This window comes from Numida meleagris, chromosome 2 (assembly GCF_002078875.1).
Source record: "Numida meleagris isolate 19003 breed g44 Domestic line chromosome 2, NumMel1.0, whole genome shotgun sequence".
NCBI lineage: Eukaryota > Metazoa > Chordata > Aves > Galliformes > Numididae > Numida > Numida meleagris.
In genome coordinates, this window is record NC_034410.1 from 135,814,316 (window position 1) to 135,840,058 (window position 25,743).

The 25,743-nt window shown below is 39.6% G+C and overlaps 1 long non-coding RNA gene across 18 annotated transcripts in view; it reads left to right on the forward strand.

The window, feature by feature from the left end:
* Nucleotides 1-15,234, forward strand: part of LOC110393262 — a 98,514-nt gene extending 83,280 nt beyond the window's left edge. For 17 of the 18 annotated variants that reach the window (XR_002434915.1, XR_002434916.1, XR_002434917.1 and 14 more), the window contains one exon: nucleotides 735-5,459. This is a non-coding gene — a long non-coding RNA (uncharacterized LOC110393262). Of the gene's footprint in view, nucleotides 1-734; nucleotides 12,737-13,784 lie in introns of those variants that run through there. The other variant, XR_002434912.1, reaches the window with a different exon arrangement.

Consider the following 25,743-nt stretch of genomic DNA (forward strand, 5'->3'; position numbering starts at 1 on the left):
AGCTCCCCCAGGGCACACACGTGCTTCCAACTGCACAGCCTCCTTTCATTTGCTTCTCATTCCTGAAAAAGGGGTTCCCCTGACATCCTTGCTCCAAGTACAGTGTCTACATTTTTCTTATTACAAGAACTTTCCTATTCATTCTCCTGGGAATGTTTTTATTATCCGCTGTCATGTCTCTGTATCACTTGCTAGTAAAATAATTGGGAAGTGCTCAGAGCAGCTGAACCATGCAGCATTCTTCCCTCGTGTTCTTGCCTTTTTCTCTCCCCTACTGCAAAAGCGCTATCTGATTCCCACTAAAACAAGATTTAAAGATGACAGCTGCCTTCCATGTGGTGGCATTCGCTATAAAGAAGAGAAATGTGGACTGATTTCTTTAACTTGATCCTCTACATGCTCATTACTGCAGTAATCCAAACACTCTCTGTTTGCTGAATAAGGAAATATCTAGTTTGAAAAGAGCTTTTTGGCTTACTACAGGTTTGCTGGATCAAGCTCTTATAGGGTCTGCACAAAACCTTTGTTTATTTTTCTCTGCTGAAATTGTTCAAATGGCTTCTCATTATCATTGGGTGGGACTGAAAAGAAGCACTGATGTCAGTTTTGTGACATGTCCTGTTATTTAAGTAATTCACAGTCTAGTCTGGGACATGTTTGAACTTCCTAAATAATTGGCTATGTACTTGGTTTTTTTTTGTTGTTGATAGGTTTTCTTTTCTTTTCTCTTTTAGCATGAATAAATGAAGAATGAACAAACTAACTACTATTGGCAAGGAAAGAACTTCTAGTAAACAAAATCCTGTTACAAGTTTCCATGAGCTCTTGTAAATATCACTCTGTGTTTGTCCCTTCAAAATCATATAACACTCTATTCAAACCTATCTGCAGAGCCTTTTGAAAATCCTCCCTGGGAAGGGGCTTTTTAAATTCAAAGGGCTTCAGACTCTATTAGGGATCTGTGCTTCAAAGCCCACAACAGACCCCAGTTCTCTCAACCCTCTGCTGAGCTTCAGGTCTGTGAGAAGCCATACTGTAGTTAATGGAATAGCTCATTAATTTACATGTTAAGGACAAGATTAAGCAGTTGGTGAGAGGCCCAGCAGCTTGCTTGGGTGCAGACCGTGTACTTGCAAGAAAGAAGCCACCCTGGGCCATGGTGCCCTCAGCCTTCCTCGCCGCTCTTGCTCCTGAGGCCCTCAAGAATGAATGAGGAAGGAAAACCTGGAGGTTTTCAAGGTGGTAAGCCCTGAGTGAGAGTGTATGCTTCACTCTCACAGTTCAGGAATGTGAGATACAAGGGCAGTTTCAGTTTCCCAGTTCTCCCATTGTTGCTCATACATATCTGAGTGTGATTTTCACAGCTACGCGCAGGTCTAACATAGAGTTTGCAGTATTGTGTCAGCTTGTGCAGATGAAACATTGTGAAGAATTTCCTTGCACTATATGAAAGGTTTCAGAGGGTGACCGCTGCATCCAAACGTTTCACAGCTGACATTTGTCTCTGAATAAGCAGAGTTCAATGAAAAGGCTAAATGTTCACAAGGAACCTCTTTACTGAGGGGTTAATGAGGAGTTGAAAGGACTTGCACTCTGGCCTTAGCTGTGTATGTTTGTCTTTTCTTTTACTTTCATCTCTCCTCCCTAAATCCTAGTCTTTTCATTCTTTTTTTGCTGCTTTTAATTTGTGTCTCTGTATTAAACCAATCAGCCTTCATTCCTTTCTGCACTTCTTCCTTTCTTTTTTTCTTTCTTCTCTTTCTCTCCTTTCTTCTTTTGTACTGCTTAGGTTCCTGACTTTGACAGATTGTTAACAACAGAAACCACAGAAGTGTCTATTGCTTGAACGCACTCATGGCCTTTCTTGCTAACACACAATGATTATTAGTGATAACATTACACAGCAAACGGTGTAATTGACTCAGAAGGAAAATTCTGTTTTTGTTTGAAGAGGTAAAGGTATAACTTTACAGGGTTTAACTCAGTCTTTTTTTTTCATCTGCAACACATGGCTTGATGAAATATAGTATTTGCCTGTTTTAAAGCATTTTCTTTCCCCCTTTAAAAGTAATAAACTCAGAAAGACGTATTATGTCTCATAATAAAGAGAAAGATTGCATATTGTTATCCAAAGAGTGCTATGCATCCAAATAACAATTTATTTGATGTTACTGAACATACACTACCTGCTATGCTCAGCAATGTATAGTATAAATAAAAATGAGCCTGTTAGAATACTATTTTTCTCTACTTTTCCACACGCACACAAAAAGAAAAACAGCCTAAAAACTCATGCAGGCAAAGTGAAACCATTCTAACATGCAGGAAAGAGGTTTGTAAAAAGGCTTTGAATTGAAAACCCAACTTTGAAGCATAATTCGAGTTTATAAATGCAATTTATAAACATATAAATGTAATTGCGTCTAGCTTCAGTGAAGCCAATCCCAAAGCTCTTGAGTTATCTGCCAATCCCTATTTTATAAAGGCAACATTTCTCCTCCTTTAGCCTAAGAAAAATGTGCATCAAAAGTAACTGTGAAATATCTAGGAAATAATAAAGTATTGTTTCATCACATAAAAAGTTTTGTAGGACAATGTGGTTAATAAGGCATAGCCCTAACATGGGTTTGTGGATAACTAGGTGAGTTAACTCATCAGATTGAATGGTCTGGATTCCCAGTATAGATCTGTTATCCTAGTTTCCATCGTTCCTTATACAGTTTTAATTTCTACAGGCTATATTTACAGTATACATTTATCAATGTAAAGGAATATTCACAGGCCATGCAAGTCAATATTCTGTAGTTTTAAACAATAAGATAATTTTCCGGCATATTTCTGGCCCATGTCAGCAGTTTCTTAAATTTTCCCTAGGCATGGTTCTGAGATTAGCACATGGTGGGAGCCATTCCCAGTAGGCAGGCACCCTGTTTGAGCACCAGTAGCTTAATCTGAAGTGTAGCATTTAATCATTGGGAGAGAAAGAACCCTTGTGGCAAAGGAAAAGGGTCATAAACTGTGTGCCTTTCAAACATTTAATGATTTTTAGTGTATGCTGAAATGTAGGAACATAGACCCTTTGCATATCAAGACTTGCATTCCTGCAGAGATGTCCTCCAAAATTTTGGGCTTGTAGAACTTTCCTACCTCCTAATACCTTAATGCCCAGATGTTCTGGAATGTGATAATACACATACACACCAGACAGGAAAGGCACGTACATTTGCAACCAGTTTGTTGTCCATCAGAACTGGGCAGACTCTGGAGCTGCTGTGCCTGATGGCATTGTCATCATCAAGAAATTAATAAACATGCCTAAAGAAATCCCTAAGGTAACTAATTTATTTGGATTAACCAATGCCTTTAGATTAAATACACTTTTATTTATATACCTTTAATCTAAAGGCATTTTGTACTAATCCTGCAGAATTTTTCAAAGCATTTTTGCTTGCTCACCTATCTACACTCTGCTTTGATTGGATTAAGCCTTGGAAAGCTCTGTTTGAGCACAAGCTGATCTCATCCAAGATCTGGAAAACACCAGTGGAAGAGACACCAATATGTTGAAGGTAATGCTGTATCTTCTGTTTAAAGATCACTTCAGTGGTCTTTAAACACTTGTCCTCACTATGAGTGTCCTTTTTGCCAGTCTCTGGATATGGTTGACACTATCCTGGCAATCACGTCTCTTAAGTCTAGTAACTTTATTGCCTTAAAGACCTGATGCCATTTTGCTGCTACAGGCCTGTTATCTGATTGTGGTTGTCCTAATTTTCTGCACCGGAAAAAGAGGATTCCCTACAATCCTGTGCTGCAATATTGTAATAACAAACTCTAATGACAGATGTAGTAAATAAAATACTGATGTGACCCAAGTAATCAATGTATGGACAAAGGTGATCATTATTTTCCCTAGGATTATATATCTGTAGTGCAGAAATCTGTATCTGAGATAGTCACAAAAAAAGAAAATCCTTATAGACTTGTGCATAAAGCAGTTCTTCTGATCTGTTTGTTGGTTTTATTTTCCTTTATTTCTTTTTTTTTCTAAAACTCTTCCAAACTCCGTCTCCACCTAGACAATGTTTTCAACCCTATATAAAGAAAAGATATTCCAGAGATTTACACAACGATTAAATATGGAAAACATATGCCCATTCATTTTATCTTTTTAACATCTTTGTAGGCTTTTAAAATCCTTCATACATGATAAAAAGTATTGGTATTCTGCACAATTGCAGATGAAAATTAAGTTACCGCAAATGTTTGCATTATATATACATGTGTGCACACACATATCCATGTGTTCATCCAAGTAATCTCAGAACATGTGCTTTGAGCATTGTGTATACATATATTGAAAATTCTTAGGAGAACACTGAGTGCTTAAAGGTTTATGACTGTGCACTGATATTAAATTTTTACATGTCTGCATGTACACTTGCATTTGCAAAATCTTGATCCAATCATAATACTACCTGTTTTACAACGAAAGAGTAATCAGTGTTGAAACACCTGAAGGTGGCTTTTTTTAATACTCCATTTTTCAACAAGTTATATTTCATTGAGGGCAAAGTTTCATTCTGTTACGTGTTTTGAAAAAGAATTTGTTCACTTTCACAAATCACAGCTCTGATTGCACTGGGCAACTGTTTGGAAAGGAAAAACATTCATAGAATGAGCTCTGCCAAACCACAGAGCTAGAGATTCTAGGTACATCCAATAACATGGATATCTCTCAGATAAACAGTAAATGTCTACAGAAAAAGATCGCTTGATAGAGCAAGAGGATAGGGAATGTCTTAAGGGATAGTGTTTGAGACAGCTCCATTTCTGGTGATATTGTCTATATAATAAAGAAAATCATTTTTTAAATTTATTTTTGACAGTCTGTGAGTTTGGGCCTTGCAAATGACATTTAAAGCAAAAATTTGAAAGGAAATAGTTTATCTTGCCTTGGGTTTTTTGTTTGTTTGTTTGTTTGTTTGTTTTGAGGGAGAGTGTTTGGGTTTGGTTTGGGATTTTTTTTTCCTTGCAAAGTTAAGGCCTGCTTTACAGAGAACCACCAAGAAAAATGGAGTCATTGTTAGCTGATTTCATACCTATGCAGTCCGGCTTAGAAGTCCTGCCACCAACGACGTGTGCCATATGAACAAAATCTGGGATTAATTAAGTGAGAGTGAACTCCTAACCCATTTGAACTGTCATGCTGAAGGTCTGGCACAAAGGATCCGGGAGTTTACAAAGACTAATCACCATTGCAGGGTCCTATGGGCTACTCTTCACACAAGTGCCTCTGTAGTAAAATGAGGCTTCAAAGTGACTGTTGCACACTGAGAACCACAAAGACTGAGACAAGGGGATGCTTATTGGACACTGACTTTCTTTTGTTCAAATACAAGGCTTTGCTTTCTTTATAAAAGAATAAAATGACCTTAGCTTTAATGTCATCTATCTAATCACAGCTTCATAGTCACTGATGTCCAGTGAGAATATAAGCTAGACAGGACAGATAGCTACTCCTTGTTTAGGAAAATTAACCATTCCTTGTTTAAGATCCCAGTTAATATTGTTTCATACACCACCAGATATTAGTATCTGAGGCTAATTTTTCCATGCAGCGTATCTGTTGCTATCTGATTATTATGACATCAAAATTTAGGAAGGTTTCTCAGTTAGGTCACTTAGAGATCTCAGCAATACAATGAGCTCAATATAAGGACCAAAAGAAAATTTCCTGTAATTCCAGAATTCAAACAGTTGCAGAATGGTCTTGGGCACAGACCTTGAACCAAAAAGCAAGGTTCACACTTCAAGGTCTACTTCACGTATAGAGTCCTTGCATGATCTACAACTTCTGTCAGCTTTCTGGGAACTTGTTTTGGGCTGTGCTATAGTAATTCCAAGCTTGCTGGTGTCCTGTGTGTCATATACTGTGAAACAATGCAGTTTCCAAAGGAATTTTTTAGTTTTGCTTTGTGAAATATTGGGAAGTTGCGCATATTAAAGCAAAAATAAAATAATGTTTACAATAAAGTTATCAAGATAGTGAAGCCAAACTCTTAGAAACACAGTTAACTAATGTTTCAGAAAAGTGAGATAACTATAAAGTCCTAGAACAATTTCTTCAAAGGGTTTCTGTTTTTCTTCTGCCAAATTTTGTGACAACACTGAGCATTCTGAATGAAAGTATCCCACTTTTATCTCCAGTTTCCATTTGGACTGTTGCTTTGTTATTATTTTTTTTTAATTACTTCTGTTACAGCTACATATAAGGCTTCTCATCAAGATCTGAATCCCATTTTATTTGTTGTATCTGTGTGTGGATACAGTTAATACACCAAAGAGTTTTCTGCAAGAATCCCGATAGAGATCTACCCAACAACCCATTAAGATAAATGTAAAGAGAAAGGAGCACCAGAATTTAGACCACTTAAAATGTCTTCAGAAGTGAGAATTCATCAGAAGATGGCATTACATCAATCAGAAAACACTCCGTGGTTGTGTATTTTTTTCAAAAGCCTTTTTTTCAGAAGAAATTACATGTCTTTGTGGAAGGAGAAGGTCCTTACTGAAAGGTTTTCAGTATTCAAGGATATTGAAAAATGAATAGAAATGCAGGCTTCTTCATATATGTATCAGACAGAAATAATCCCTGTAACACGTCTGATCTCTGTTCTACAGAATTCAGACAAGGAAAAGACAAGCAAAAAGAAAACCTTCAAGTGCTAAAACAGTTCATCCTGTTTTCAGTAGTGCAACCAAGCACAAAAGTTTAGACAACAGCAGAGCTGGAAAGATCAAAGGGAAAGCAAGAACAGAACTGAAAACAGCAGGCCCCTTGCTTTCACATCCTACACTTGGTTTTCTGGCTAGACATCCCTGGTCAGCCTTGGCTGTGCCAGCTGAGGACATAGTCATGGCCAGCCCACTTCCATCATTTTGCTACTATGCCCTTGGGCAAGGTCGCTCCTTTCCTTAGATCCTTTGTCTCAGACAGACAACAGGCTAAGAACAGTCCCTTTTAGTTAAAATAGGCTCTTTACGAAAGGATTTATTGTTGATATTCATTAGGCAAGCAGAGCTCTTCATGGCCATACAGGACAAGGAAGAACCATGAGAAGACTGAGGCCCAACACACAAGAGAGCCAATGACCACCAGTGGTGGGACAGAGAGAGAGTATTGGTGTATCAGATTTATGTAGCAAGATTTTAGAGGGCTGTAGGTGTAGCCTCCGTGAGGAGACCAGAAGCTGCCCCATGTCAGATCAGAGTCAGTTACAGTTGGCTCCAAAAAGGACCTGTCACTATCCAGGGCTGAGCTAAAGCTGGTTGTGCCACTGGAGAGCAGATTTAAGAAAGGGAAAAACTGCTGCACAGCAGCAGCTGGCAGAAAGGAGTGAAAAAATATGAGCAAAACAGCTGTAAAGACATCAAGGCCAGTGCAGAAGGAGGACAGGAGGTGCTCCAGGTGTGGAGCAGAATCTCCCTGCAGCCCAGGAGAGGCCCATGGTGGAGCAGGCTGTCCCCCTGCAGCCCATGGGCACCACACAGAGCAGATCTCCAAGTGCAGCCATGGAAGAGCTCATGGTGCTGCTGTGGATGAGGCCTGGAGGAGGTATAGTTCATGGAGAGCCCCTGCAGGAGCAGCCCCAGGCCGGAGCTGCAGCCCGTGGACAGCTGCTCCCCATGGGGATCTGTGCAGGAGCACTTCCTGAAGAACGGATCCTGTGGTACGGATCCATGTTGGAGCAGGGCTTGGAAGAGCTGCAGCCTATGGGAAGCCCATGTGGGATCAGTTCAGGGAGGACAGCGTCCTGTAGGAGGGAGCCCACATCGAGCAGTAGAGGAAAAGCGTAATGGACTGACCACAGCCCCCATTCTCCATCCCCCTGCACCAATCAGGGGGAGAAAGTGAAAGAGTGTGGAAAAGAGTGTGTTTCCTTTGCCTATGATGGTGATTGGTGAGTGAGTGGTGTGTTGGCTGTTCAAACAAGCCCATGTGGGTGTGAGACATTCACTAATGAGACACAAGCTGTCTCACCAGCTCATTCAGGGTGGTGGTGGTCCCCAGCAGGATGAGAGGTGAAACCAGAGCAGGTGGTTCCTGGGTTGGCAGAAAAGTGTGCAGGGTGTGTGCCTATATCCAGCTTCAGTATAACAGTTTCCTGGAAGGTAAAATTCTCAGTCTCCAAAGATATGCTTGCTGCTCACCCATAAGTATACAGTCTTCTGCTTTGCACTTTTAACAAGTATTTTCCTCTATTGCCAATAATTGAGTGGTCTATCAGAAGCAATGAGGAGTGTGGGACTCAGATTGCTGGCCAAATATACTTTTGCCTTGTGTAGTGTGTGTTCATTGATAAATTCATCATTTTGGGACACTTTGGGTTCCAGAGAGTTAATGCTGTAAAAGTCTTTTAGAAAAAATGGACTGAGGTGATTGAGAAGGTATCGGGCTACACGCAGCAATCCTCAGTACAACGGCTGACGGCGGTATTTATTTTCATTTGATAAACAGCGAGAGCAGGGCCTGCCCCAGACTTCTCTCACTCCATTCAGAAAGCAATGTTTATGAACAGCTGCAGGGAGTTACTCACAAGAGGCTTAAACAGGGAGGGGGAAGAAAGGCCATTCCTCCGGGCCCACCCAGCCACTGGATTTTTCAGCTGAAGGGCAGAGTCAATTTTATCCCAACCGGCCGGTGAAAATTGAGCCCAAACAACTGTTGGGATCACAAAAACTGGAGAGAGAGAAAAGATGGTGATAAATGCAACAGCAAGTCATACCCTTAGAGCTGCCCAACGTGCCTCTGTCAAGGAGATAATGGTGGGTTTGGGGCTAACATGAGGAAAAAAGAAAAGGTCACTCAGAGACATAAGAAAGATATTTGGGAAAATGTTTAAAGGGCTTCTTAGTACACCAGTATCTCTACATGTTTCACTGGAGATGCTGATTATTTGGAAAAGTAATTTCACCCATTTCCCCTTTTGTGGTGCAGGTGAAGGGATAAAAACTTCTCCTAAAACAGGAATTTCTGCCTTTTAAGACTCAGTGATTTATTTCAATGTCTTATTGGTACACAGCTTTTGAATTTCTTAGATACACTTTAGCATCATACTACTGTTGGTATGCTGGTGGGATTTGGAGAGGGAAAAGGAGGGATTTTTCTCAGTCTCATAGTGAAAATGGAGCCAAATCCCAGATTATTCTCAACCTCTTGCCGACATAAAGTACTGGTTCTCCTGTTATAGAAATGGAGCAACACCGCTCTCCTCCAGATACTGCAGTGTGTGCTCTGATGAAGATGTGAAGTCATTAAATTTAAGGAATTCTCTCTTATCTAACGTTTTTCACAGATTTTAGTGGAAATTCTGGCCTTTTTTTAGCAGAGATTTTAGCAGAAATTCTATACTGCCTACTTACACAATTATGCACCATAAATCTGTGGTAATTTATGAAGATTTTTCACATATAATTCAAACCAGTTTCTCTTGCATTCTGGGGAAATTCAAATGTCTTATCCATCAGTACTGTGAAACTGGAATTCAACTGTTCAGATTAAATCTATGTTCCATAACATAGATTTTGTTTATGATTTCTTATTAAATACAGATAGTCTTTTACTTAAGAATTTATGTTCGTTAGATTTTCAAGTTCATCAACTTCATCAAAGCTACTAATCAGGAAAATAGTTCCTGTTTTATCCTTAATTCTTTGAGAATTAACATAAATCTGACAACTGTTTAAAATATTAATGGTTTCTGCTCTTCAGTACGTGGAGCCTGCACACACAGACAACACAACTTCCAAATGCTTTTAGCAGTGATTTGCCTAAACTCTTTGCATATGTTGTGGCTTAACCCTGGCAGACAGCTCAGCATCACACAGCGGCTCACTAACTCTCCCTAGGTGGCATGGAGGAGAGAATCAGAAAGGTAAAAATGAAAGAACTCATGGGTTGAGATAAAGACAGTTTACTAGGTAAACCTGTGTGCACAAGTAGAGCAAAGCAAAGAATTAATTTGCTAATTTCCATTATCAGGCAGATGTTCAGCCACTTCTTCCAGGAAAGCAGGGCTTATCACGTGAAGTGATTTCTTGGGAAGACAAATGACATCGCTCCAAATATCCCCACTTCATCCTTTTTTACCCTGGCTTTTGTTGCTGAGCATGATGTCATGGCACAGAATACATCCTGGCTGTGTCCCCTCCCAGCTCCTGGTGCAGCCCCAGCCCACCTAGAGGCAGGACAGCACATGAAGCTGAAAAGTCCTTGAGGCTATGCAGGCACTGCTCTGTAACACACCAGTGTTTTATCACCGCTATTTTCAACGAAACTCCAAAACATGGCATCATATAATCCTCTGTGAAGAAAATAACTCAATCCCAGTCAAAACTATGACAGAATATCAGTGTAAAAACAGTTACCATTAATTTGTTTCAGTGTTAAAACTGTCTTGATAATTGCACATAACGCATTTCATCACAGAAGTCAAGAAAAACATTGACTAACAAGACTTAGAACATCTGTGAAATAATTGATTTCAAATCTGTTTTATCTGTTATAATAAACTCAAATCTGCAGTGGGCCTGTAGGTGTTCAGTTCTTCTGCTGCTGAGTTACATCGTTATGTGCCAAAAGCATAGATGAGATAAAAATATGGAAAAAGTGCTCATAACCATGCAATAAATGTAAGCTGTTACGTCAGCTTAATCTTACTGGTGCTGGTTCAGTGACATACTCTGCCAAGGAAGGTAATGAATATTAAGGACAAATGTCTACCAATACTCATATTTGCTGTTCACTTTGACCCCAATCGTGGGAGAAGGCACAATGACAAAACATCTCAAAGAGGACTCTCCATAGTGTTTCTGTTACTGATTTATCTTGTCTGGTACTCTGTCTCCAGGGATGGTAAGTCTCTGAGACTTCAGAGACTTCAGAAGACTTGAGACATTAACATGAAAAACATTGCTGAGAGCAATTAGGAGCTCTTTTTTTCTTTTCTAGAACCAAAAGGGAACAAAAAAATGGAGAAACGGGCTTGCAGGATTCAATATAAAAATAGACAGAACCAAAAAATGGTAGTCTCTATATGATAGTTATTACAGTAGCTTTTTTTTAACAATACCACTATTAAGCCACTGGTATGAATAAAGCACTGAGATTGTCACTTTGCTGTCATGGCTGGCCAGTAAAGCTAAATTTTAGTCAGGCTCTTGAATCAGAGTAACATAAAGTATGTCCATAAATGTTTCCCCAAGGCAGCTCATAAATAAATACCTGGCAGCACCACTTCAGTATCATTCAGTACCCTTCAATCTGCAGCATTTGTACTTCTCAAGATAACTCTTCATTTAAAAAAATAATCTTTCAAAACTGTGAGAAAATTTGCTTATGAGTAGATCCAAGAATACGTTCCCAAAGAAAGCCACAATCCTATGCTCTCACATAAATCTCCCCTTTGTATTTAAGGCTGCAATTTTCTTCCTTTAGATACTGCATGTTTTTACCATGCCCTTGGATGAATTTTTTAGTAAGTCTACTAATGGCAAAGCCAGTTTTGATCAGGGCTGATGACATGTTTTCCATCTGTCTAAAGCAACTTCCTCCTGTAACATGCTGAATCTCATGTAAGGTGTAACTAAATTGCAAATGATCTTTTCCCTAGGGATGCATACGCTATCATGAGTCCGGAGTTTCTAGCCAGCAGAAGCAAGAGACATACATCACAAGGAAGAGCAGCTTTCAGGTTTCTTCACAAACTGCCCCATGAATGAGTTTAAGGTTTTTCAGGAAGAATTGTGTGGAGATGCAGACACAGCCTCCGTACCCATTCTGGCCTACATTTTGCCTATGGCTCTCTGCTTTGTCATTCAAAGTAGCTGTAAACACAGAGTGGGCTATCCCCACCTGCCTTCACTCTTTGTGGCTGTTTTATTGGCATCTTACTGGAAGTTGGCTGACAGTTGCTTGGCCACAGGTGTGTTCTTACCAGACAGGTGTGCTTGAGCATGGGGGCCCTGCATGCTTTGGACCATATGCTTCAGGTGCCAGATTTGCACGAGTATGATCTAGGTGGACAGGCAGATTGGTCTTGAGGCAGTGTGGATGTGCCATGGTGCTGTCAAGGGTGAACTGGTAAACAGAAGCTCCATGTAAAATGACGGACTTTGGCTGCATGCCCCTGACGCCCAAGGAGCCCTGTAGGGAAATGACCTAAGCGTGACCTGGTCCTCCACCCCTTTGCCTTGGTTTACACAAGGAGGAACACAAGTGTTCAGGCAAGATGGAAACAACAGGACATTTGCCAAGGCCTTAGACAGCCACGGACAAGAGACTGGGGACAAACTGGTGGGGCTTAGCTGAAACACAGCCAGTGCTCACCTGCTTCTAATGTGCAGAAAGGCCAGTTTTGCCACTCCTCACTGCCCAACACAAAAGATCAAACCAGCAGCTTAAGTCACTTTTAAAACATTGATTTACTTCACTGGCAGCAGTCTGCACTGTGAAGCAAGGTGTGACTGCTTGTGCCCAAGGCACCTTTAATTACACAGATTCAGGAAACCAGAACAGTGTGGGTATGCCTCTCTAGCTTAATTATGGGCTGTGCATTGGGAAGGCACATAGTTCCTTCAGCTCAGCTAGATGTGGGTTCCAGCTCCCAGAAGCACCTGGGAGATTTTCAATGATAATTCAAATTGCATAAGATTCTACTGATGAGAAAGAAAGGTAGGATATTACTCTAATGTCCAGACAATTTGGGAAACCTGCTAAAATGAATCAATTGGTTATGTCAATCACCCAGTATACAAGAGAGATAAAATGGGGGAAAGGATGATTTTTTAGTCTGTGCATGAGAGCCTCAGGATAGTTATAGTAGGAGAAGGCAATTGTCCAATGTCTATGTGTTTTATTTATTTGCCTTACATATTCTGACTGAAATTTCTGAAGTTGTGTTAAGATGTTGGCCCACCATCCCTGTTAAACCTTACAAACTTAATATATGAATCTCCTAGGCAGATGTGAAAACTTTGGCCAAAGTATAAAATCTGTAATTCAATTTATTTTACTGTATTTTCCAATAAGTGGGCGAAAACTCAGAATTAAACTTCCCATGGTATTTTTTTGCCTGTGGGCTTGAGCTAGGCAGCTGTTTGCCCTACCACTGCAATGGACTCACATGTGTTTTCCAGAATAGATGTTGGCATTCATGTTTGTTACAACCAAAAAGGCAAATGCAGACTCTGAACAGCCCACTTGCTTGAATCCGATCTCACGATGGCCTGTTTTCATTCAAAATATGCCCTTTAAGAATGTTATTATGCTTGTTATAAAGTAAATGAACTTCGCTTCCTTACCACCATAGCCCATAGCTATTAGGCTGGCAAAGGCAGCAGGCAAACATAATCAGCAAGTGCAGTCAACAACAAATGGAAGCCAAATCAACTTTCTTTTCAATGGCCCTTTACTAATGACAATAAGGAACATTCAGCACCTCAGATATCTATTTCCATTTCAGTGCAGGAGGAAGCATATCCAAGATAGTATCATATGTAGACAAGAAAATCTCTAATTAAGACTCCATCTATAACTCATGGTGTTGTGGAAAATGAAAAAAAAAAAAAAAAACACTCTATCTGTTCAAGACATACAATCATATATGAAGTTTCCTGATTTTCATGGGAGACTAGAGGTGAAGAGGCTAATGGGGAGAGGATCAGGATAATCAGGATAGATATTTATGACTCACATCTTTTTTTTTCTTCTTTCTTTTCAGTTTTCCTAATATATTTTTTAAATCATGCACACAAAAAGAAACAAACTGCTGGATATCCACAATATTCAGCAAGTGAAGTGATTTTTTAGCCTCTCTGGAAATCCATTCTAATCAAAATTATGTAACTCAAGTCCAAGTACATTGGAGAAGATTCATTAGACCAAGGACAGTAAAAAATTGGAAAGTCTAGAGCAGCCTCTGTCACAAAAGAGGGATGTTTCTGGGTACTCTGGGAATGCAAGGAAGACTTGCCTTAAAGGTAAAGCCCACTGAAGTCAGTGGAACTGTCTGAACATATAATGTCTGAAAATATTGCCTGTAATGTCTCTTCTGATTATTTTCCCTTTGTTTTTGGCCAGCTGTTCACAAAGGTATTGCTCTGGGATATAACCAGCTAAGACTGATGTTGAAGGAGAAAAGGAAATATCCCCAAGGTAGATTTTAAAGCTGCCTGATAGACAAAGATACAGTTCTTTGATTTATACACTATGAAATGCCTCTGAATTAACCTAATTAATCAATTAGGACCTAAAAAAATAATCCCACCACTGTATTTGATTTCATCATCTCAGTTCTCATAGAAAAGTACTATTATTCTATGTACTGAAGATAATAGGTTATATGTCTGAAACAGAGTGCAGAAAAAGGTCCTCCCTGACACTGTGTGTGATATAATTAGCTTTCTTCATGTGTTACTCTTGCCAACAAATTTTATACTTTAGACAAAATAGTTAAGTTTTTCCCCAGTATCCTTTCAAGAACTAATGAGTTTTCTCAGATACGCTGTACTGTGCTTCAAAGTCACTTTCTCATGTCAAATTACTTCTGGACTGTAACTTTTTTTGCCTTCAACAGCAATACACTTCCCACATGAATTGTTCATATCTGTTAGTTTTATAATCAGATTGTTTGTAATATTTATACATTTTCGTTAACGTCAGAACTCTTAACTGGTGCATCAGTACATCTGTAATGTTTGGGAGTGCCCTGAATGCATCAAAATTGTCAACACCAGCCGTCTGTAGTTCTAGACTGACGATTTCCACATGGACTGGAAAGAAATACAGTCACAGATTTAATACTTTAAAGTTTGGGAGGTTACCAAGTTGTCCAGATGTATTTCTCTTGCTGCTGGAATCCCATGTTGCTTTACGTGAATGCAGGATTCCCTCCTAAAAGTAATTACAAGTGTTTGTGTTCAGCAATGTCAGGAGGAAATAAGGAAATAATGCTAGAGAAGTTCACGGCAATCGGCCCTTCGTTCCAGAGTCCTCACACACAGCGTAGGGAGGGACTTCTTTATGACTGCATCAAGAGTCTTACCAGACTCAATAGATATCAAAAGATGAAAAATACATTCATATCTTTCTTTGTTTTTTTGTTCTGTGCCCAACCATAACTGTCCATGGAGAGCAAGTCTAAGTGAATAAACGGTTCCCACAGTGGTTAAGATATGTGTTTGCTTTATTCTCTGCCTTTTGATATCTTCTTTTCTAAACTGTTCTTTACAATACCCTTGTCTCAAGCATTATTCAGAATTAGAGTGATTTATTAATTGGAATGCAGAAGGGGTCACAGTCACGGACGAGGATCCTAGTGTGCTGCATGCTGAAAGAGAACAAAGAGAACCTCCTTTCCCCAGAGAATTTTTAGTCTATAACTTGAGAAAGAACAGATAGAGGCACAAACAAATGCAGAGAATCACTGGGGATAATATGACTGCATTCACAGCAGTAAATTGTCCAGGACCAGTTAATGGCTTTAATGCCAAGGTGTCTGGTGTGGTTGTGGCTGTGTTATTAAGAACACTTGTGGAACAAGGGGGCATACTCCCTCCACTAAATGGAAATGTCCTTGGTCTGCACTAATATTTGAACACTTCAAACACTTCTGGGGGCTGACTCCAGCCAACACAGTGCCATGGACTGTTCTAACAGCCTGACACTAGAGACTACTGACCTCCTGTGTTCAGAGAATTCTTTGGTACAGCTTTATTTACTGGCATAGATGGAGTCACAGGCCATTCTGATGGGTTGTGATCAAAATAAAGCAGCTGCCTTTCCAATGGCCTAAAATATAAGAAACTATATACAGTGTGTCCATATTGTCGTAACAAAAATGCAATCTCAGCAAATAGGCTCACTGCTTGGATAAGCCAGATGAACAAAATTGTTGTTCTTCTTGCTCTCTCTCTCTCTTTTTTTCACCAGAAAAATTTCTAAAACAAACATATCAAAGAATTTTAGAAAGGCTAAGCTTTTATGCATAAATCACCCTTTAATGAACAATGAGTGAGCAAGTGATTTTTCCAGGGCAAGTTACTTCTCTGAACAACTTACTTTTCTGCCTCCAAAACAGATGGTAGTGTTCAATGTCTAAAACAGATTAGTGAAAGAGATGGACAACTTACGTTTCATTTGGAACTGTATTTCTTGAGTCTTATCTGCACACACACGTACATGTTAATCCTAAAACAACCAAGGTGTGTACATATGTGTTCAAGCCACAAAAGCAATCAAATACATATTTCAACAATCTATTAGTGTACTGCAGAGTAAAGCATTTATACTTTTGTCTAGAGGAAAATGTATTTCAATCCCACAATGACTATATTTCAGTGCAGTGCATCATAACACTTATCTGTCTTGTAATTACAGTAATGGATTGTGTGGTGAAGTTGCCATGATAATTCTACAAAAAGAAGGTGGGAAAAGAAAAAGAAAAGGAATCAAATAAAAAGACAAACAAAAACAAAACAAAAAATAAGGAAGAAGAAAAAGAAATAAAAATATTTCTTCACAAAAGGATTTCCAGTAGGCTGAACAATTCTAAGATCTGAAAAAATGTAGTCTGTGATCCACCTTGCTACAGGCAATGGACCTTGAATACTGTTATCCGGGTCCTGATAATGCAAGGGCATGACTAGCTGTACTAGTGCAGTCATAACTGTCTTGTGCATGTCTTGGCAAAGGTGCTCAAGCCACCTGTTTAACTGTGCTTTGATGCTTCTCCCTCTCCTTCATGCCCCTCCAACTTTTTTTCATTCATAACATTTTCACTTTTTTCTTAAAGCATCTTGATCTTGGTGATGATCAGAAGTACACTTGTTCACTAGCAGGCAAGAAACAATGTTTAGCTCTCAGTTCACAGACACCAAATCCCACTCCTCATAGTCTGTTTCCATTGGATCATGGCATATATAAAAGTCAGTTCAATTAAATTTTTCAGTCTCAATTAAAAAAAGGTATTTTTAACCCACAGAATTTCACTGATTGAAAGCCCAGTGTGGATGCCTCCACAGTGGGGCCAGCACTGAGAAGGTGGAGGGCTTCCAAGTTGGGGTCAGAACAGGAGGGGAAGGGAGAGAAAAGCAAGGACCCAATCATGTGGGCCACTTGAGACAACGTTGTCATGAAGAAAGCAAATTGGAATCCATTTTCCTGTGTCATGGGAAGCTACTGAGTGAAGTACCATTTCATGAACTGGATTTGAGACCAATCAGGCTGCAGCTCAATTGCGACTGAATGGGGCAGACATACTTTCTAATGAGCACCAGGCTTTACGCTGTGATTTAAAGCATAAAACCTCCATTTAAATGGCATGTAAACTAATTAATGGCAAAGCAATGAAAGTAATAATTTTTTTTAAAGGCCACAATGGAAAGAAGTTTAACTGCTGCTTCTTGTTACTTAAAGAGTTCCAAACCTCAAACATAAGTTACAGTACTTTTATTAAAAAGTCCTTTAAAAAAATACAGTAGATTATTCATCTTCTATTATATTTCCTACATTAAAACTTCTCATTTTTAGGTTACTAAAAATATTTTCCAATAAATGTTTTGGACTAAAACTTTCTAATTTCTGAATGCCAATATAGTATGTCTGATTCTTATGACATACAAGGAAGATCTTGAAGAGAACCAGAACCAGCCTTGAACATAAATTAAATATTGCTCTCATTAAAATCAGTGGAAATGCATTATTCACTGTAACTAAGGTTCTTGTATATTCACTGCAAAATGAATAAACAGTTTAATGGCTTTGATGTTATGATCATGTATGACTGCCAGAACACATATTATTATGCTCCGTAAGATGATTTGTTATATTTCCAAAACCAACATGATGGCGATGGGTAGAGCTGTTTTAGCTATCCACCTGAAATTAAATCAAATACACCAAAGCCTCATAAGCTGTTAAGGAATAAAACCAACACAACCACAATTTTCCAGCCCCTCTGGACCCCGCCCTACCGCCATGCATAATTTACGAGTGAAATTAAATCTCTAAGCATGTCAATGAGCTTTGTTCAAGGCAAGGACCATAGTTAGGTGCTAGAGAATTTCAGCTGGCCTCTGGAAGGGGTCCTAGACATGTGCAAGGGCTTATGCCTGTACAGGAGAAGAGCCAGGCCAAGTACAGGTATGAATGATGACAGCTGCCCTCCTTTACAGCCAGGACATCTAGAGAGACTGTCAATGTGGTATAGCCCTCCTCAAACAACCTAATGTAATCCTGTAGCTATGACATATCCCTTATCATTGCCTTTTGCTATCACCTCATATATCATGGACGTGTTATCCATTCATTATTAGAGCTGGGCATTGACAAGTATATTTTAATAACACATATTTCTCGCAAAGGCTGCTTATGAAGCTAATATTTCTAGGCCTCTTTACCATTAATCATAAAGTGTCCAAGACATACATTCACAATCTTGCTGGCTTTTGACTGGATCAAAGCCCATAAGGCTTGTACCCTAGATGAGAACGCACTAGCACAAACATGTGTGTTTGATAACAAGTAATTCTCTTGCTGCAAGAACCATAACCAATATGGCAACATCACTGATTTATTGACTTGGCCAAGTTAAAATACACCTTATTCACTCAGTAAAGAAAGAAAAATAAATGTTAAAACATAACTGTAAAAAAGGTAGCTGTAGTGCTATTTACTTAGTATGAAATTAATCCTAAATAATTCTGCCACTGACAGCATTTTCACTAGCAGCAATTATCTGGTCTGAGATGCATGCTGATCTGAGAGCATGAAGTGTCAATAGCCCATGATTTTATTTTCTAATCTGACATTTTGACTGCAGTTTTAGGTCTGTCAAGATTTTTGAAGTTGAAAGTTTTCTTATTGGAAAAAAGATGGTTCACGTAGATCTGACTTTTCCCAGCTATGGACCAGCTTTGAACGCATGTTCATGGAAATAAGCCTCTTCTAAACTATTGACTAGTTAGTAGTGCAGTTGCAACATCGGAGACAACATTGAATACTGACCTGGAAATGGGAAACTAGCTGTAACTCACCACCTTGTCACATTTAAAATATAATTTCTCAAAGACATGTAAACAAATTTGAGACCTTGTACTCCTTTTCAAGTTTAATTTGGTTGCAATATAATTTACCCTGCAGACATAGCATGCAATAGCAGAAAGATGCTCAGAGGAAAATAAAGAGGTGATATGGAACTGGTTAATTATCAGTGTTTTTTTAAACCTACCCCTTTTTACAAACACATTGTCCCAGAGCTCTTACTTATGTACAAAGTCCCACTGAGATCCCTGGTGCACCACTTGTATCTGGGCATCCATCTTGAGGGAGAGGACTCAGGACTGGGAGCTTATTTACAAGAGTACCACAGGAGAGGTACAAGAGTTTTTTCCTATTGCAGAGAGGTTCACAGCTTCTTTTAAAGCAGGTGTTTCACAGTTTCTTTTCCATAGTGTAACATGCTTCCAGTTGGACTAGTGAAAAACGCTAGATAAAGAAATTGGGACAACTACCACACAACAATTCTCCCCTACCATCAGCACAGGCAGATGTCTCCTTTGTCCTAGACGCTCTTTTCTGTTGTAAACAGCTCCTACAGCAATAAAAAGTGAGAACGTCTCATGATAATAACAGATAAATTACACATAATTCTGAGAGTTTCTGGAGCAGTGTCTTACTGGAAACGCTTGTCTAGACTGAAGTCATAAAGGAATATGACTGGCAAAGCTTCTCTTGAAATATGCTAAATTCTTCACAAATTTTTCATTGATACATTTCACAATGCTTCTGCAAAAGACTGCCAATCATCATTTCATCTGAGTCTAATTAAACAGAGCAAAGTTACCGAGCATGACCGATTCCAACCTAGTTTTCCGTTAAACGCTGTAAGAATAAAAATTTCTAACATTCCTGATTTCCACTCTGCACAGTATCTACGTGAAAAACACAGGACAAAGATCAGATAAGCAATGTGAACGTGCTGGGACTTTCTCTCATTTGGAAGTAGTTTCTGAAACAGATTTCAGGTACATGACCCATACCAAAAAAAAAAAAAAAAAAAAAAAGAAACCAAAAAAACACCCNCCCGAATTAAAAGCTGTTTGGTCTCTTTTGTTAGTCACTTTCCTTTCCCCCATGACTTCACAAACTTACACGGGCTGGGTTTCCAGTGAAGCAAGGGATACATTAAGGAAAGGGAATCCACCAGGGAGCAGGTAAATGGTTACTGAAGAAACATTTGTGTCATAACCTGCAGCCACCCAGAAGCAGCTGTCAAAGAGTCAGTGAGCCATAAAATGGCAAGGGTCAGTGGTCCTCAGGGACTTGTTTTCCAAGGTACAGTAATAAATCCAGGGCTCTTTCTCAGAAGGAATTTGGATTCCTTGGGTACTGGATGCAGATGCTTTATAGACTTTCATAACACGATATTCAAAGATTTTATTCTTGTAAAAACAAATTCTTGTAAGGAAATTGAAATAAAAAACTTGTAAAAATGAATAAGCTTTATCCCTGAAGAATTTGCCTTCATTGTCAGGAAAGAAATGTGCAAAAAAAGCTAGGAGAGTTGTACTGGACATAGAGATGTTAGTTCCCTCACTTCCTCAAAAAAAGCAAATATTTGTCTTGTGCACATTCACTTGCTGCAAGTTTTTCTTTTCAATATGCTTTTGACGCAATCCTTTCAGATCAGGAGAAGATAAAAATGCACAGTGACAAATTGGTGGAGAATTTTTTTATAATGTAACACTGTTGTTCTTGCTAACGAAAGCATGTTTTTTTTTTTTTTTTTTTTTTCTCATACTATTTAAACTTCCTGTTAACTTTGCTCGGAAATCCTTCATCTATCTCTGAACCTCAAGTTCTTTTCATCCTTTTTTTTTAGCTATGCTTGTTGGCTTATGAAATGATATTACCTCTGCCTACAAAACTTGAGTACCTGACAGAGTCATAGGATCCTCAAAGTAATTGTCTCAACATAATTAAAAGTGAAAAACAGTGATTGTTTGAGATTGTGTCTTTATAATCTTGGAAGATGTTAAGCCTTTGCTTAGATTTTCCAATGTAACAGTTATCTATTAATTTCAGTAGGAAAAGCCCACTTTGAATCACATTTGTAAAGAGGCCAGCATGTTCCCCCAAAGGCATACTTGGGCACTATGGAAGGACAACAACTGCATTTATCCATCTTGACTTTTCTGTTGTACACGCAGGAAATTACTGTGCAAACTTTCAGTGGTGCAGACAGGAAACTGAACTGGGCAGGGGCAGGGGAAAGTGGCCACTGCCACCAGATCCCTGAGGGCTGAAAGCATAAGTTGAACCTCTGAAGGACATTAGAGGTGCAGAAGTGAACCTGGGGACAGGAGAGGAGTGTAGGGAGGGCACGGTACAACAGTGACGTGTGGTGTCCATGGCAGGTGTAGAATTCTATTTAAATCAATGAGGAATTTCAGAAGTTATTGATAGCTTCATCTCACAGAATCTTTCCAAACTAACCTTCTCTGACTCATTCAGCATACTTGTGTCTGTGCTTTCATAGATCTTCATTGTCTTCCACTTTTTTGTTTAGCATTTCCTGCTCACTATAGAAAGATCCAACTCTAAACAACCTGCCTTTTGCCCGTGACATTTCAAGCAGACACTTAGAATCGTAGAATCACAGAATCATTTAATTTGCAAGGGACCCTTAAAAATCATCTGCCCCAACTCCCCTGCAATGAATAGAGACATCTACTGCTTGATCAAATTGCTCAAAGCCCCATCCAGCCTGACCTTGAATGTCTCCAGGGAAGGGCCATCCACTCCCTCTCTGGGCAACCTTCATGCCAGTGATCTTAGGAGTAAGCTGAAAGGACTCTTTTCTATGCATGCTGGAAGCAGATAAAGTAATACAAAATGGAAAGGAAAGGACAAAGCTCCCACACTGATAGGATCAGAGAATAGTCTGGACTGGAACTGACTGCAGGAAGTCGTCTAGTCCAACACAAAAGTTTAACTTTTTGTTGAAAAAGTGTCTCATAAATTCAGTTCCAATCTCATTTTTCTGGGTGGGGGGTGGGGAGGAGTTGACATGCTACTTGAACTCCCAGGGCTGGTAAGAAGACTGTGGCAGGATCACAAACGCTGTTTCTGACAGTCCATTTTGTAATAATGGGAAGTTAATGGTAAAAAAAGCCTATACAAGACCAATATTTTTGAAATTATGCTTCTGAATGTCTCCTGGGTTTTCATCAAAGTTATTAAGACATCTCATTCTCTGGAAGCACTGAACATTCAAACCATTGAAAATCAGGACCTTGAAAACGGATGCAAATCAGACAAATAAAAGCATATACTTCCAGAACCACCAACTATTTTCTAAAAAACTTGCTGCTATTTAGATATTCCCTTTGTTGACAATTATTAAAATATGGTAATTGTTACCAGACCTCTACTAAATTTCAAGAGAAAACTGATACTCACTTGAAAGTAACAGGAATTATGCTTATTTTCAGTTTCAAAAAGCAAGTACATCCCTATCTAGTGATACTTCTTAATGAAGCATGTCTTGCATATCCAACTGCCAGGCAAATTGGGAAATAAGCTTTCCTGATTGCTGTACAGCCAGATACTTGCTCACTCCAGCTGTCAGATTGCTTTCATTTGGAAAGATCTTCCTTCAGTCTGGAGGTGACTTTCAATTCTCCTAGCTGTGGCGGAGAACTTAGCATTGTGTGTTTCGATAAGACATTATATATCTGTGAGGCTGCCACAGATTCTGGTAAGCTCATGCCTCACTCTGTCCTCAACAGAATTCTCTTTTAATACGGCTGATTGATATTTCCTAACTGATCCACAGTTCACCACAAATAACTGGTTTCTCCATTCCTACTTGCCTCCTGACATGAGGTGATTTGGAAAGGCATTAAATTCTTTTGCTATTCCCAGGAAATCAGTATATTCACTGCTGTATGGTTGGTTCACCCATGAAGGAGATTGGAGTAAGTCTGTCCAACTACAATGAGGTGATATATCAAAAATAGTTAAAAGAGTAGTTAAAAGAATACTATTGTCAGTAGACAGAGACTTTCTGGTCACAGCAACATAGAAAATGCCATAGCAAATTTGTCTAAGTGATTGAACTGTGTTTCTTGCATCTAGAGTCAAAAGAAACTCAAACATTTCATCTTGGACGTACTGATCTCAGAGACTTCAAGCTTAGTAATAGGTATAAAATAGAAAGTGACAGCTACTTGAGTGAATGGAGAACCTCCCTTAGCAGCCATCACAGCATTTACTGGCATTTATGACTCAATTATAGAGCAGACAGGCTCCACATGGGTCTGATTAGCCACACAGATGAATGGCTTGGCAAAAGTACTCCAAAAAAGTGTGACACTCATGGTAGCCTTGGGCATATGGAAAAGTGCTACAGGTTGAAGTGATGAGATATAGAAATGCAGTGGGGATAGTTGAGACAGAGGGACGTGGTTCTCTTAAGGAAGAAACAAATTTCTTTTTCTGGATTTTTTTTAAAAAACAGCAACAAAAACCAAACTATCCTGTTAAGTACTGCACGGCTGGGGCATAACATTCCTCACTTGAATTCAAATCTGTAAAAAAGTCTTTATTATCTATAAACATCAAATAAATTTCCCATACTTAATAGAGAAATATACTGACTAGAGTTCACAGAGTCACAGACTCACAGCATGTCTGAGGTGGGAAGGCACCTCTGGGTCCATCTGGACCAACTCCTGCTCTAGCAGGAGTACCCAGGGCCACGTCCATGCAGCTTTTGGAGGTCTCAGAGGAGGAGATTCCAGTCTCTGGGCAGCCTGTGACAGTGCTCAGTAAAGTGCTACCTGATGTTCCAGTTTGTGCCTATTACCTCTTACCCCATTAGTGGGCACCACAGACAAAAGCCTGGCTCCATAGTCTGCACTCTCCCTCCAGGTATTGATAGATATTAATAAGCTTCCTCTTCTCCAGGCTAAACAGGCTTGGCTCACTCAGCCTCTCCTCACAGCCCTGGTGCTCCAGTCCATTCATCATCTTGGTGGCCCTCCCTTCGACTCTCCAGTATGTCCAGTTTTCTCCTGTACTGAGGAGTCCAAAACTGGACACAGCACTTCAGGTTCAGCCTCATCAGTGCTGAGTAGAGTTGCTTGTGAAAAGTCCGTGTACAGGTAAGCTCAGACTTGCAAAATATCCCTGTGGTTCACAGCAAACTGTTGTTGCCTTCTGCTGATTTGGCTGTGGACAGGCCACTGCTCTGGGGCTGCAGGTCTCACATCACACTTCCATTACAGCCCAGGCTGGGGTTATTGCACAGACAGAAATTTTCACATTTGTCAAAAGAGGCTGTGCCCTAAAAAATAAATAACAGTAGTCTCTTATCTTCCTATTGAAGGAAAAACTAAAACAGCAAATGAGCAGCTCAAATTGTTACCCACAATGGTTACCGATAATCTTTGTTATCCAGCAGGTTTACTAAGTAGTTTGATAGATAACGATCTGTGAAGAATTCACCATTGTCTTTGTAATCCTCTAGCCACCAAACATGTATTTATGTATTGTTGTTGCTAAACAAGAATAAGCCAGAGCAGCACACACGTCATCACCCCTGGGTTGCTGTGGAGATGAGTCACAACATTTCTCTCTCTCAGGATCGCTTCCCGCTCAGGGAACACTTCGAGGGCTTTCCCTGCCCTGGTTACACAGTAAAAAGCAGCTTTGTGAAGCAAAATTGAAGATTAAGTCCTGCTCTGCGGGCAGATATAACTCCTCCAGTGATGATAAAACTTTTATAAAATTGACTTCTGTGGCCATTCAAAAGTTCCCAAGCATACTTTTTGTGTAAAATCAATTTAGCTTTGAATCCTGAACACTCATCCTCTTAAAAAAAAAGCAACAAACAAAAACAAACAATGAAAACAAACAAATAAACAACAACAACAACAGAAAACAACACAAAACCCAACATGTAGAACAAGCCTACCCTTTTTCTGTGCACTAAAGCTGGTAAAGCAGGCCCTGGTCCAGGCCAGGGTATGGTCCACTGGTAGGAACCTAATTGTGCCTCGGAGAGTCTCTATGGATGAGGTCCAAACAAGAATGTAGGTAAAAAACTGTTAGCATTTGTGGCTTTGCCATCTTTACCATTGGGCCCACATAGACCAAGCACTCCCCACATCCATCTGACTCCACTCAGTGCATGATCCTCCTGCTGTTGATTTAGGCAGAGCCCTTGACAGATTTTTGTGCCAGCAGTAGGAGGACAGGCAGTTCTTGACCTGGATGAAGCCAGCGATTAAGACCAAAAATAAAACTAGAAAATGTATCATCGCTCCATTACCATTGTTTGAACCACATTTTGCATCTGGTGATTGTGGTACTTCAGAGCTAACATTTAAAGTCCAAACAGCAGATTGATGTCTTACCTAAAATCTGAACTCTTCAAATCTACTGTAATCTCTGGCAATGCTGCACAGCATGGTAGAGCACCATGTTCCCAGCAACCCAGAAGTTGCAAACGCTTCTGGTCCCAAACACCTGCAGGGCTCTTGGAGTGATTGTATGCTCCGTACTCAACTACTACTCTTGGAAGGAGCCACCAATCACGTGTTTTCTGAAAGTGTATTTATAGATTTCCTTTTCTCAGCAGAGCTTGAGAAAAGGGATCTACTACACCCAGCTGT